The sequence below is a fragment of the Macaca nemestrina genome, chromosome 15, assembly GCF_043159975.1.
Source record: "Macaca nemestrina isolate mMacNem1 chromosome 15, mMacNem.hap1, whole genome shotgun sequence".
Classification (NCBI taxonomy): Eukaryota; Metazoa; Chordata; class Mammalia; order Primates; family Cercopithecidae; genus Macaca; species Macaca nemestrina.
This window is the reverse complement of record NC_092139.1, coordinates 43,789,949-43,805,291: the sequence shown is the minus strand read 5'-3', so window position 1 is coordinate 43,805,291 and position 15,343 is coordinate 43,789,949. Positions and strand designations below refer to the sequence as shown.

The 15,343-nt window shown below is 42.5% G+C and overlaps 2 long non-coding RNA genes across 2 annotated transcripts in view; one reads left to right on the top strand and one right to left on the bottom strand.

Annotated features, from left to right (window-relative positions):
- Nucleotides 1-2,409, bottom strand: part of LOC139358500 (uncharacterized) — a 28,912-nt gene extending 26,503 nt beyond the window's left edge. The window contains exon 1 of the long non-coding RNA XR_011613500.1: nt 2,063-2,409. This is a non-coding gene — a long non-coding RNA (uncharacterized lncRNA). The remainder of the gene's footprint in view (nt 1-2,062) is intronic.
- The window catches only part of LOC105481526 (uncharacterized), a 203,165-nt gene that overhangs the window by 40,692 nt on the left and 147,130 nt on the right, over nt 1-15,343 (top strand). The gene's annotated exons all lie outside the window — the stretch shown is intronic.

Below are 15,343 nucleotides of genomic sequence, written 5' to 3'. Positions count from 1 at the left end.
ATTAGAACTCTAGTCTCTGCATTTTAAAGCAACAGATTAACTCTGCTATGATGTGGCATATCATAGAAAACTCAGTTCAAGTTTCTTGGGTGAAAAGGGGGAATTAATGTCTGTTACCTTAAGTATCTGACTTCAGGAATGGTTTTAATTAGATTTCAGTCTTTTTCGCTCCATGAATAATCTCTTTTCCTCTGTGTTGCCTTAGTTTACATGCAGACTTTCTCCATGTGGTAACAAAATGGCTCCTGGGAGCTCAAGGCTCCCATGTTTTATCCTAAATAACTGCAGCAGAAACAGATCTTTCCCTTCCCAATAGTTTCAGCCAGTCTTGACAGACTGATTTTCATTGGACTTCCTTGTGTCACATCTTCTGCCTGAACCGATTACTTTTTTCAGGGGAATGGAAAAATGCAAAGGGGCCAAACTGGTAGCCTGCTATTCCCCCGAGAAAAAGTAAAATGGAAAGTGATGATGGGATTAGTGTAACTCAATCAACTGGATCAAGAGAGAGTGGGGTTTCCAAAGGAACATCAGGTGCTGTTAATCGAAGGGAGAACAGATGCTGACCAGTAAACTAGCAGTTCCCACTAGAGCAGAGGTTTTCAGTCTTACTGTCGTTATAGTCACCTGGGGGAGCTTTTAGAAAACACCTCTAGAAGTATGGTCTGAGGTATGGCCTGGGGATCAGTGTTATTTTAAATTCTCCAAGTGCTTCTAGTGAATAGCCAGGCAAGAGAATTGCTGTGTTAGAGATATTAATAGGTAATTAAGCCTTACCCTAGGGATACCTTGAAGTGCTATGGTTTTGTTAGTTTAGTTTTCACGTTAGTTTGAAGGAGTGCATCTCTTAGGGTAGAGTTTCCAACTCTACAGGAGGCCAAGAGTCAGTGTGGTGCAGCAGATCTGGGAGTTTGGGGTGGGTAGGTGGGAAACTCTAATTGCCCCCAATCTGAAATGCATTAGCAACTTCCTCCTGTGTACACAGCTGCCAGTCCTGATGGCAACTTTTGAAATTAAAATTTGAGAAATCTTTTGTTCCAGAAAGCCAAAGAATACACTCTGATGCCCCCAATTACAGAAGGAGAAGTACAGAAGGTTGGATACCTGGTCAGAGGCCACTTCCTCCAGGGTTAAATGTATAGACCCTTGGGGGTCCCTGGTATTGTTCAGCCTGTTGAGCCCAGCCCTGGCTCCCTGATATCCTATCAGTATGGGGTGGAAGAGCCATTGCTATCTCTGCTACTGCAGTGTTTTCTCCCAGCTGGCTGGAGGACTGGATTCCCCTCATCTCTCCAGTGAGGAAAAGTTCTGGCCAATCATAAGAAGCCAACTGGAGACTGCAAATGTGGGGATGAGATGGCAAAATCTGTTTTTGGAGCTGCAGGAGACACACCTCTCCGTGTGCAGAGATGCTCCAGAAACTTGTCAGGTGGGCATTGGCAGCTGCTGAACGTCCAGGGGTGCGTGGGGGTTTCGGAGGCTGTCTGGGTCTCCACACTCGGAATTCCATGTCTTCCCTTACCGAGGTCGAGGCCCTGGGAAAAACACTCTGTGTTGCTTCTCTCGCAATTTTAATTTCCGAGAAACCGGAAGAAGAAAATGCTCAGGGAAAGGCAGTGGATGCAGGAGGCAAAGTAATGGATTGCAAACCCCAAACCCAAAGCCTTGATTCCTGTCTGCATTCCTGCCTGAACCTCAGTTTTCTCATCTGTAAAATGGGATATTAGATACTGTCTGAGAGTCCTCCAGGCTCTGTAGGTTCTGAGGCTATGATGAGGCGGCAGGAGCCACTAACCTGCTTTGCTTTGGGGGCAACTCGTGGTTTACAGCCGATGGATTGTTTATGACCCTTCTCATTTTTAAGAGCAAAAGACACTTCCTTTCCTCCTTGTCATTTTCTTCCCTCCTGTCCACCATCACTGTCATGGCAGGAGTGTGAACTTTGGGTTAATGTCCAAAGTGTGTGAAGGGCAGGCCAGCCAAGTCCCATCTCTGTACGGTTTTACTTCCTACATCACACAGGGAGCTGTTTTGCACTTCTGCAGTTATGAAAGCTCGTTACCTTCCATTTTTGTTTGTCTCCCGTCCTCTGAATTCCTCCCCCTCTCCTCTCCAGTCCCGACCCCCCTTCCTTCGCTGCCGTACTGATCACCCGAGTTGTGATGACGCGCCAGGCATTGTGCCAAAGGCGAGGGCCCGAATTCATCAGGGGGTGGATTAGAAGGCTCTGCCCTAAGCGGGTCTATCTTCTAACAGAGCAGATGTAGAAATAAACAAACAGTGACAATGCAGTCACAGCACAGCGCCCCGAGGGCTCCCGCGGAAATGAGCACAGGCTGTTTGGAAAGCCCATGGGAGGCCCCTTGACCCAGGGGATGCCTTGCTGGCGCCCCTCGGCTCGGTGGCAGATTGCAGGGGGCGCGGGGGAGGCGTTGTCGCCAGCCCTGCCAGTGCCGCAGTGAGTCAGGAACCCCGCCTCCCAGCCTGCACCCGCGAACAAATCACCGCCACCCAACTCACTGCGGCACCGGACAGATTCCCTCCCGCCCACACCCTCACTGCGGCCCCGCCCGCTCTCCCGGGCGCCCCCCCCCCCACCCCGCACTCCCTCACCCCGCGCCTTCTGATCTTCTCTGGGCTCTGGCGCCCCGACCTTCCGCCCGGCCCGCAGCAGCCCTAGGGGTGGGGGTAGCCGGCCCAGCTGTAGGGAGGCGATCGCCCCGCTCCGGTGTTCCTTTGCATCAGGAACCTTGATGGGGAAAGGGAAGAAACAGAAACAGTGAAATGACTCAGGATTTTTGAAGGGCTGGGACACAGTGGCGCAGAGGCCTCACTTCAGAAGAGGTGGGAGGCAAGACGCTTTGCCAATCTCTCTGTCTCAAACACAGGGCCCCTGCCCAAGCTCTGAGCTTGAATTTCTGAAGGAGAGTAAAAATGCAGATATAATTTACAGCTCTAAAAATAAACGGATGTATTTGGATGAATTCACACGAAGCAGGTGACCCAGATAAAGGAAGTAAGATCTCAGAACCTTGAGCGTCCACAAAATAATCTCTGCTGGACAGAGATCGAGTTCTCTCAGCCGGCTGCCTTTCCAGTTGACCTTAAGGGAAGAAAGGATGGAAATGAAAAGTAGTGACTAGGGTCATTTCAGTCTCAAACCACCCAAAGGTACATCGCAGGAAAGCCACTCAGATGTATCCCGCTGGTTTGAGACTCCCTGGCTATGGGAGCCAGCAGGTTCTGCAGGAGCTCGTGCTGTAGCTAGGATTGACTTTGTACCTCCCGGGTCACTAGCCATGGGCTATAGCTAGGATTGACTTTGTACCTCCCGGGTCACTAGCCATGGGCTATAGCTAGGATTGACTTTGTACCTCCCTGGTCACTAGCCATGGGCTAATGGAGGGGAAAGGTGCTGCCTTGGCCTCTGGGATCAAAGATTTAGCTCAGGCCCAGATGGGCTTCAACCAAGATGGGCAGTGATTTGTTCAGTAAAACATGACTGGGAGTCTTCATTTCTCTGGTCCATACCAGTTTGCTATCAGATGAGGAAATGGCTGTCTGTCCTTCATACAGCAGCCAAGGCCACACTCACGGAACCTAAGTCAGTTCATACCCTCATCTGCTGAGATTCCTCCACTGACTTCCCATCCAAAGTCATTACCAAAGCTAAAAGACCCTCCAGGATTGGGCCCCTGTTATCACTCACCTTGCCTTCCGTTCTCCCCGTTGCTCCCTCTGCTCCAGCCATACTGGCCTTCTCCCTGGTCCTTGAAGATGGCAGCTGCACCCCAACCTCATGGCCTTCCTGCTGTCCCCTCCACCTGGAACTCTCTTCCCTCAGGTATTTATTTTATTTCACTGCTCAAAAGACCAAACGATCCAAAATAGCATCTTTTTCACAGCACTTTTTTTCTCTTTTGCTTTCATGTCCTTATTATATATTTATTTATTGGTTTATCATATATCTTCCCTAGAAGGTAAGTTCCCTCAGAGCAAGGACTTTGCCTTGTGGACTGCTCTATTCCCAGTGTCTGATACATTGTAGGTGTTCAATAAATACCTGTAAAAAGAATGAGGTTGGAATAGGCCACATAATTTGCTTAACTTCATGCAGTCAGTTAGCGGCACAGCCAGGAACCAAACCCTCATTTCCTCCTCCTGGTCTAGAACTTTTCAAGAACCTCACCCTCAAGCTGGTTATATGGAAATGATATTGAAATGGAATCAGATTGGACAATGGCCACTGGACAAGCTGGACACCTTTTGAGCAAGATGCAGTTTTTAGGGTTCTCTAATCTCTCTAAAAGCTCAAATGTTCCTTACTTTGGAATGTGAATATTTATAAAATTGATAAGTTCCAATAGATGTTCAGAGGTTCACAAGGCAGTACCAACCTCTGGTCTTTCTTGACATTTCTTCTTTAGTTACCTTTGAGGACTTGGCTGGAAGTCAAAGTTTATGGAGTTGAGGGCCTTTGTAATGCAGTTCATCCTACCCATTAAGGCTGAAGCTATTTTTGGGAGAGTGAGTCCTGCCAACTGAACCCAAAATTATAAAATCATAAAATCTGTATCAATGTGTTGGAGTGTGGCTGATGATCATTCGGGCAAAGATGAGCATTCTAAGAGGTTCAGTCCTCTTGAGGCTGTTTTTTGAGCTAAGAAAAGTTCCTTTCCTTAGCAATGATTTATTTTCTCTTCTAAGGTTGTGTATTATAAAGAAAGTCCAAGAATTTCAGCAGTGCTAGTACTTTTTAAAATAGCATGATGCAAAGAAATAATTTGCAGAGTTAGAGACAGGAAAACTGGGTTTGTGTCTTGGTTTCTGTATATACCAACTCTGCGACCTCCTTTGTACTCTGAGTCCTCACTTGAACAGTTAGGGTCATCCTATCCAACTGAGAACAACATTGTGAGGGTCAGATGAGTTAGTGTGGAATAAAGTGCCTTGTAAGCACTATAGGATTGGATACTACAGTGCCCAGCATGATGCTATTAGAAAGAATATCTATATTCTTATAATTGAGAACCAAAGTCCACCTTTGTGAGGCTACACTCGGGGTGGGGGATATGTACAAAACAAAGCCCACTGGGGTATAATAAAAAATAAGTTGAGCGCCAAAATGGAAAACCTGCAGGTGTCAAGAATAAAATATGAAAGAAGCACTGTGCCAACAACTATGGAGGAAATGTGATCAGTGAACACTTTGGGAAAGTTGCGATGGCTGAATCATAGGGCTGGAACTGGTGAGAGTTGGAGGGGCCAGAGAAATGGATCTGACCAAACTGAGATGAAACACAAAGTGGGAGGAATGGAAGGATGGGTAGGGCAGGACTAGTTACTATTTTCCTCCCTTCTTTAGTTTAGTAAATATTATTGAAGTGCTTACCCTCCAAGTGTTAGGCACTGTCTTCTTTCCATCATCTTCAGTAAATCGTCCCTAGATAACTGATGAATAGTCAAGTCCTTCTTTGTGTAAGTGGGTTGGTATTGGTACACTCTTCTCCCCCCACCCCAGCTTGGAGCAATTTCTTAAAGAACTAAACCTCTGAAACACCTAGAAAAGCATATAATTTTCTATAGATGGAAACCTACCACAGGTTTCTAGGAATGCAGGAGAATTGGGTTTTCTGGGGTTTTGGAAATTAATAATTAAACAAATCTGAAATGGTAAAATAAGACCAAACAAAACATTTAATCTTACCCTTTTATTATCAATTTATCCAACAACTGTCTGTATTTTCTACTAGCTGCCTGCCTCCATATTGCCTGTGTTTATCAATAAACTATAAGGGGATAGACATCATGTCTTCACAGCACATCAAGCACCAGGTCACTATGTAAAGAAGCACATAAGAAATGTTGTCTAATGACAATGTGGTTTTTCTAACTTGTTAACCACAAAATAATCTTTAAATGTTTGAAGTTTTCAACCATTTATTAAATATTGATCTGGCATCTATGATATTCTCTTTTGTTGGTATAACTTCACCGACCTTATTTTTACTACCATCTTGCTCCCTAATAATAGCTTTTTGTAAATTAATGATGATGTAGATCTTGATACTGAGACTCCTGATAATTTGGGACATCAGAAGAGGTGATGATTTGCTGCCTGGAAAGAAACAGACAGTAATAATCACAAGGGGAAGACCCCATTTGCATTGAAATGGAAGTAGGAAGATGAAAGAAATGTAGCAAGTGTATTAGTCAGCTATTGCTGTATAACAAATCAGCCCCAAGCTCAATAGCTTCAAATAACAATATATGTTTTTTCTTGTTCATGTGTCAGCAGTTGGCTGCATGCTGGATGATCTAGGCTGGGCTCAGATGTGCTTGTCTCAAAGCAGTGAGTTAGGTTTAGATCTTTACACATGTTTCTCATTTCCCTTGGTTCAGTGAACTACTGTGGGCAGATAATAGGAGCACAAGAGGGCAAGCACAACCAAGTAAGTCCATTTCTAGTCTTTGCTTGCATCACACTTGCTAACATTTCACTGGATGAAGCAGATCACATTTCCATTGCCTATCATGAATGGAGCAGGAGAGTGTATTCTGTCTCTAGTGTGAAGGATTGCAAAAGGTCACACGGATACAGGAAGGCATTAAGGACCTGCATCAATAATGGATAAATAAGAATCCAGTTTCTCTATTTGGAATGTTCCCAGACTGTGGAAATATATCTTATTCTACCCTTTGATGTTCTAACTCATTGGAATCTGTTAATCTATGGATTAGGCTTTTCAAGCAGCAGTTGGACTTCCTCAGTGAACGCCCTTTTGGCTGTAGGTTCATCGATGAATGCCAAATCAGATGCATTACTAGACAGAATCAAAGAGTCTTAGTTTCAAGTCCCCGTGGCACATTTACCATTGGTGTATTCTTGAGTGGTTGTTTAACCTCTCCAAGACTTCATTTTCTTCTCTGTAAAAATGGGGGTTACAATTCATGCTCTATTTTTCACATAGGGTTGTTAAAGTTTTCTGTAGACTGGAAATAACTGTACCTGTAATGTACTATTATTATGGAGCAAAGAGCTTAAAGTCTTCTGAAGGGTACTGTTTGTACTAGAAGTTTGTGGAAGTTGATCTTGACTGATTGTGCTGATTCAATGACTTGCATTATTCTTATGCCTCTTAGGCTCATTCTTTGGACAGCCAAATTAAAGCATAAGGAATTTGAGTTGGGGGTGTGATAGAGTAGAATTTTCAATAAAGGGACATAGAGAAAGGTGGCAAAGCCAAGGAAAAATCCAACCCACTCCTTGCTCTTCTGAATACTAATTCTGCCATCCATGGATGTCCTAGGGTCTTACAGCATGGAATCTTGAAGTTAACTTCCTTTGCTGCAGTTTTGAATTATTTCTTCCTGGTTCTTCTCCAGTGGTTTCTCTAGAGGTTGGAGCATGCTATGGAGGCCAATACCAACAAACATGGAATAATGCACAGTTTTCAACAGTGTCTTGTGGTTTCATTTGCTTGGCTTTCATTTTAGTTATAAAATTCTTGATTTTCATGAATCCACCTAAAAATACATACTTATTTAACAACTTAGCAGTCTACATTATACATATTCATATCTGGAATGCCATCTGTTCTATCTCTTGGAAAGAGTTGGTTCCTCGGTGTGTGCCATCCAACCTCATCCAGGAGGTATCCTGGGGTGTCCATATGGCTTCTGGCATTTTCCAGGCCATACCAGTACCTGGGCTCAGGCCCAGGAAGTGGTCTGGGATTAGGAATGAGCATGAAACCAAATGGACTAAGGTTGAATCTGGAAGATAATCGAACTTTTCAGGCTGTTTCTCAAAGGATAAGAAAAGGCCATGGGCTATTTCTTGCAATGTCTCAGTGACAAAATTCATTATGTGGGAGGATTTCTCCCCAGTGCATCTATTTAGGCGAGGCCACTAAATACAGTGGAATAATCTTAGGGTTTTCTAAGAATAAACAACACAGATCACATACAAGATAGGTTATAGGATTGAAATATGAGCTGAAGATAAAACAAACATGCACATCAAGCAAAAAACTTAAACCAGAATTGATGAGGATAGTATGAAGGGGGCATGGAATCAAGATTCCTTAGTTCTGGCCCTGACTTTGTCACTAACTAGCTGTAAAGTCTTGAACAAAGCATTTCACTGATTTGTGCCTCAGTTTCCTCACCTGTGACAGGAATAAATTAGAGCAGATATTGTTAAAGTCCTGTCTAGCCTTGTCATCAAAGACTTTTTTGCTCTCTCTTTTTTTTTTTTTTTTTGAGACGAACTTTCTCTCTTGTTGTTCAGTGCAAAGGTGTGATCTCGGCTCACCACAATCTCCACCTCCCGGGATCAAGTGCTTCTCCTACCTCAGCCTTAGCTAGGATTACAGGCATGTGCCACCATGCCTGGCTAATTTTTTGTGTTTTTAGTAGAGACAGGCTTTCTCAATGTTGGTCAGGTTGGTCTCAAACTCCCAACCTCAGGTGATCCGCCCGCCTCAGCCCCCCAAGTGCTGGGATTACAGGCATGAGCCTTCTTTATCCTTAGTGGTAAAATGAGGAAATAGGGCCATTTCATCTAGAAGGTTCTGGCTCCTCCATCCCTGATTGTATTTTCTAGTAGGAGTGCAACGGGGTCAGTGCAAGTCCTGTTGGCCCTGCATGTTCTTTGGTAAGGATTTTTGGTTGGAAGACAGAGAGGAAGATGAAAGAGAAGGAGACCTTTCTCCATGAGTATTGAAGTGAATGTTTTGTTTAAAATGCCCCAAATAAAAATAAAACAAAGGAATCCAGATTTTGACATTTTCATGTAAATAATAGTCAACATACCATTAGGAAGACTAGTCAGAAAGTGCATAATTTAAAAGTGCATTTTTCATTTGCCACGTACGGTTCCAAGTGAACGTTTCTGGCAAAGCCCCATGCCTGGTGATGTTTTTCTTAGCATGGAGGGTTTAGGAACTGAGAGAGAGGCTATGCAGAGGGGGAAGTGTATTCAGAGATTCAACATGTCTGTGCTGCTCATCTTTTAGGACCACTAGATTAATAACCTCATTGACTCTGACTTTCAGTGGAGTATCCAGACAGCTCACTGCCACTTCTGGAGCCTGAGGATGAATGATCATCCTCTACACCTTGGCTTGTTCATGCTTTTTCTTCCTTTTCTCTCCTAAAACCTTCCATCTAGTCCATCGCCCTCTGCTTGGCTGGCACTGACAGGAAAGAATACTTTGGCTTACTTGGCTTTGAATTCATAGCTTCTTTCTAGGCTGAGTTTATGTCAAATGGTTTGGGTATGCATCAGTCTATTTGGGGATGGAAAGGTGGAAAACATGTAAGCCACAACTTGTAGGGTGCATTTTAGAAAATTAATTACTTTATTTTTTAGTATACTTTAAGTTCTAGGGTACATGTGCACAACGTGCAGGTTTGTTACGTAGGTATACATGTGACATGTTGGTTTGCTGCACTCATCAACACATCATTTACATTAAGTATTTCTCCTAATGCTATCCCTCCCCCAGCCCCCAACCCCTGACAGGCCCCTGTTTGTGATGTTCCCCACCCTGGGCCTATGTATTCTCATTGTTCAACTTCCACCTATGAGTGAGAACATGCAGTGTTTGATTTTCTGTCCTTGTGATAGTTTGCTGAGAATGATGGTTTCCAGCTTCATCCATGTCCCTCCAAAGGACATGAACTCATCCTTTTTATGGTTGCATAGTATTTCACGGTGTATATGTGCCACATTTTCTTAATCCAATCTATCATTGATGGGCATTTCACTTGGTTCCAAGTCTTTGCTATTGAGAATAGTGCCACAGTAAACATACGTGTGCATGTCTTTATAGTAGCATGATTTATAATCCTTGGGGTATATACCCAATAATGAGATCGCTGGATCGCTGGGTCAAATGGTATTTCTAGTTCTAGATCCTTGAGGAATCACCACACTGTCTTCCACAATGGTTGAACTAATTTTTACTACCACCAATAGTGTAAAAGTGTTCCTGTTTCTCCACATCCTCTCCAGCATCTGTTGTTTCCTAACTTTTTTATGATCATCATTCTAACTGGCATGAGATGGTATCTTATTATGGTTTGGATTTGCATTTCTCTGATGACCAATGATAATGAGCATTTTTTCATATGTCTGTTGGCTGCATAAATGTCTTCTTTTGAGAAGTGTCTGTTCATATCCTTTGCCCACTTTTTGATGGGGTTGGTTTTTTTTTTCTGGTAAATTTGTTTTAAGTTCTTTGTAGATTCTGGATATTAACCCTTTTTCAGATGGGTAGATTGCAAAGATTTTCTCCCATTCTGTAGATTGTCTGTTCACTCTGATGATAGTTTCTTTTGCTGTGCAGAAGCTCTTTAGTTTAATTAGATCCCATTTGTCTATTTTGGCTTTTGTTGTCATTGCTTTTGGTGTTTTAGTCATGAAGTGTTTGCCCATGCCTATGTCCTAAATGGTATTGCCTAGGTTTTCTTTAGGATTTTTATGGTGTTAGGTTTTACATTTAAGTCTTTAATCCATCTTGAATTAGTTTTTGTATACAGTGTAAAGAAGGGATCCAGTTTCAGCTTTCTATATGTGGCTAGCCAGCTTTCCCAGCACCATCTACTAAATAGGGAATCCTTTCCCCATTGCTTGTTTTTGTCAGATTTGTCAAAGATCTGATGGTTGTAGATGTTATATATATTTGTTTTGCTACCAGCACCATGCTGTTTTGGTTACTGTAGCCTTGTAGTATAGTTTGAAGTCAGGTAACTTGATGCCTCCACCTTTGTTCTTTTTGCTTAGGATTGTCTTGGCTATGTGGGCTCTTTTTTGGTTCCATATGAACTTTAAAGTAGTTTTTTTCCAATTCTGTGAAGAAAGTCAATGGTAGCTTGATGAGGATAGCATTGAATCTATAAATTACTTTGGGTAGTATGGCCATTTTCACGATATTGATTCTTCCTATCCATGAACATGGAATGTTCTTCCATTTGTTTGTGTCCTCTTTTATTTTGTTGAGCAGTGGTTTGTAGTTCTCCTTGAAGAGGTCCTTCACTTCCCCTGTAAGTTGGATTCCTAGGTATTTTATTCTCTTTGTAGTAATTGTGAATGGGAGTTCACTCATGATTTGGCTCTCTCTTTGTCTGTTATTGGTGTATAGGAATGCTTGTGATTCTTGCACATTGATACTGTATCCTGAGACTTTAGTGAAGTTGCTTATCCACTTAAGGAGATTTTGGGCTGAGATGATGGGGTTTTCTAAATATACAATCATGTCATCTGCAAACAGGGACAATTTGACTTCCTCTTTTCCTGATAGAATACCCTTTATTTCTTTCTCTTGCCTGATTGCCCTAGCCAGAACTTCCAACACTATGTTGAATAGGAGTGGTGAGAGAAGGCATCCTTGTTTTGTGCCGATTTTCAAAGGGAATGCTTCCAGTTTTTGCCCATTCAGTATGATATTGGCTGTGGGTTTGTTATAAATAGCTCTTATTATTTTGAGACATGTTCCATCAATATCTAGTTTATTGAGAGTTTTTAGCATGAAGGGCTATTAAATTTTGTCAAAGGCCTTTTCTGCATCTATTGAGATAATCGTGTGGTTTTTGTTGTTGGTTCTGTTTATGTGATGGATTACATTTATTGATTTGCATATGTTGAACCAGTCTTGCATCTCAGGGATGAAGCCAACTTGATAGTGGAGGATAAGCTTTTTGATGTGCTGCTGGATTCAGTTTGCCAATATTTTAAGAATCCAGCCAATATTTTATTGAGGATTTTCACGTCGATGTTCATCAGGGATATTGGCCTAAAATTCTCTTTTTTTGTTATGTCTCTACCAGGCTTTGGTATCAGGATGATGCTAGCCTCATAAAATGAATTAGGGAGGATTCCCTCTTTTTCTGTTGATTGCAATAGTTTGAGAAGGAATGGTACCATCGCCTCTTTGTACCTCTGGTAGAATTTGGCTGTGAATCTGTCTGGTCCTGGCCTTTTTTTGGCTGGTAGGCTATTAATTATTGCCTCAATTTCAGAACCTGTTATTGGTCTCTTCAGAGATTCAACTTCTTCCTGGTTTAGTCTTGGGAGCATGCATGTGTCCAGGAATTTATCATTTTCTTCTAGATTTTCTAGTTTGTTTGCATAGAGGTGTTTTTAGTGTTCTCTGATGGTAGTTTGTATTTCTGTGGGATCGGTGGTGATATCTCCTTTATCATTTTTTATTGTGTCTATTTGATTCTTCTCTATTTTCTTCTTTATTAGTCTTGCAGCAGTCTATCTATTTTGTTTTCAAAAAACCAACTCCTGGATTCATTGATTTTTTGAAGGGTTTTTTTTTGTGTCTCTATCTCCTTCAGTTCTGCTCTGATCTTAGTTATTTCTCGCCTTCTGCTAGCTTTTGAATTTGTTTGCTCTTGCTTCTCTAGTTCTTTTAATTGTGATGTTAGGGTGTCAATTTTAGATCTTTCCTGCTTTCTCTTGTGGGCATTTAGTGATATAAATTTCCCTGTACACGCAGATTTAAATGTGTCCCAGAGATTCTGGTACATTGTGTCTTTGTTTTCATTGGTTTCAAGGAACATCTTTATTTCTGCCTTCATTTCGTTATTTACCCAGTAGTCTTTCAGGAGTAGGTTGTTCAATTCCCATGTAGTTGTGCAGTTTTGAGTGAGTTTATTAATCCTGAGTTCTAATTTGATTGCATTGTGGTCTGACAGACAGTTTGTTGTGATTTATGTTCTTTTACATCTGCTGAAGAGTGTTTTACTACCATTATGTGGTCAATTTTAGAATGAGTGTGATGTGGTGCTGAGAAGAATGTATATTCTGTTGATTTGGAGCAGAGAGGTCTGTAGATGTCTATTAGGTTCGCTTGGTCCAGAACTGAGTTCAAGTCCTGGATATCCTTGTTAACCTTCTGTCTCATTGATCTGTCTGTGGACAGTGGGGTGTTAAAGTCTCCCATAATTATTGTGTGGGAGTCTAAATCTCTTTGTAGGTCTCTAAGGACTTGCTTTATGAATCTGGGTGCTCTTGTATTAGGTACATATATGTTTAGGATGGTTAGCTCTTGGTGAATTGATCCCTTTACCATCATGTAGTGCCTTCTTTGTTGGTTTAAAGTCTGTTTTATCAGAGACTAGGATTGCAAACCCTGCTTTTTTTTTTTTTTTTTTTTTTTTTTTCTTTTTTTTTCTTTCCATTTGCTTCGTAGATCTTCCTCCATCCCTTTATTTTGAGCCTATATACATCTTTGCACGTGAGATGAGTCTCCTGAATACAGCACACTGAGTCTTGACTCTATCTAATTTGCAGTCTGTGTCTTTTAACTGGGGCACTTAGCCCATTTACATTTAAGGTTAATATTGTTATGTTTGAATTTGATCCTGTCATTATGATGTTAGCTGGTTATTTTGCTTGTTAATTGATGCAGTTTCTTCATAGCATCGATGGTCTTTACCATTTGGCATGTTTTTGCAATGGCTGGTACTGGTTGTTCCATTCCATGTTTAGTGCTTCCTTCAGGAGCTCTTTTAAGTCAGGTCTGGTGTGACAGAGTCTCTCAGCATTTGCTTGTCTGTACATGATTTTATTTCTCCTTCACTTATGAAGCTTAGTTTGACTGGATATGAGATTCTGGGTTGAAAATTCTTTTCTTTAAAAATGTTCAATATTGGCCCGTACTCTCTTCTGGCTTGTAGGGTTTCTGCCAAGAGATCCGATGTTAGTCTGATGGGCTTCCCTTTGTGGGTAACCTGACTTTCTCTCTGGCTGCCCTTAACATTTTTTCCTTCGTTTCAACCTTGGTGAATCTGACAATTATGTGTCTTGAGGTTGCTCTTCTTGAGGAGTATCCTTGTGGTGTTCTCTGTATTTCCTGAATGTGAACGTTGGCTTGCCTTGCTAGGTTAGGGAAGTTCTCCTGCAAAATATCCTGAAGAGTGTTTCCTAACTTGGTTTCATTCTCCCTGTCACTTTCTGGTACACCAGACAAACATGTATTTGTCCTTTTCACATAGTCCCATATTTCTTGGAGGCTTTGTTTGTTTCTTTTCACTCTTTTTTCTCTCATCTTGTCTACTTGCTTTATTTCATTAATTTGGTCTTCAATCACTGATATCCTTTCTTCCACTTGATCGAATTGGCTACTGAAAATTGTGCATGTGTCATGAAGTTCTCATGCCACAGTTTTCAGCTGCATTAGGTCGTTTAAGGTCTTCTCTACACTGTTTATTTTAGTTAGTCATTTGTCTAACCCCTTTTCAAGGTTTTTAGCTTCTTTGTGATGGGTTAGACCATGCTCCTTTAGCTCAGAGAAGTTTGTTATTACCGACCTTCTGAAGCCTACGTCTGTCAACTTGTCAAACTCATTCTCCATCCAGTTTTGTTCCCTTGATGGTGAGGAGCTGCAATCCTTTGGAGGAGAAGAGGCACTCTGTTGGAATTTTCCGCTTTTCTGCTCTGGTTTCTCCCCATCTTTGTGGTTTTATCTTCTTTTGGTCTTTGATGTTGGTGACCTACAGGTGGGGTTTTGGTGTGGATGTCCTTTTTGTTGATGTTGATGCTATTCCTTTCTATTTGTTAGTTTTCCTTCTGACAGTCAGACCCCTCAGCTGCAGGTCTGTTGGAGTTTGCTGGAGGTCCACTCTAGACCCTGTTTACCTGGGTTTCACCAGCAGAGCCTGCAGAACAGCAAATATTGCTGACTGATCCTTCCTCTGGAAGCTTTGTCTCAGAGAGGTACCTACCTGTTTGAGGTGTCTGTCGACCCCTACTGGGAGGTGTTTTCCAGTCAGGCTACACGGGGGTCAGAGACCCGCTTGAGGAGGCAGTCTGTCTGTTCTTGGAGCTCGAACACCGTGTTGAGAGAACCACTGCTCTCTTCAGAGCTATCAGACAGGGACGTTTAAGTCTGCAGAAGCTGTCTGCTGTCTTTTGTTCTACTATGCCCTGCCCCCAGAGATGGAATCTGTAGAGGCAGTAGGCCTTGCTGAGCTGTGGTGGACTCTGCTCAGTTCATGTTTCCCAGGTTCTTTGTTTACACTGTGAGCTACTCAAGCCTCAACAATGGCAGATGTCACTCCCCCCATCAAGCTGCAGCATTGCTGGTCAATCTCAGACTTCTGCGTGAGCAGTGAGCAAAGCTCCATGAGCATGGGACCCACCGAGCCAGGCACAGGAGGGTATCTCCTGGTCTGCTAGTTGCTAATACTGTGGGAAAAGCACAGTATTTGGTCAGGAGTGTACCATTTCTCCCGCTACAGTCTGTCATGGCTTTCCTCAGCTAGGAAAGGGAAATTCCCCTACCCCTTGTGCTTCCTGGGTGAGGCGATGCCCCACCCTGCTTCA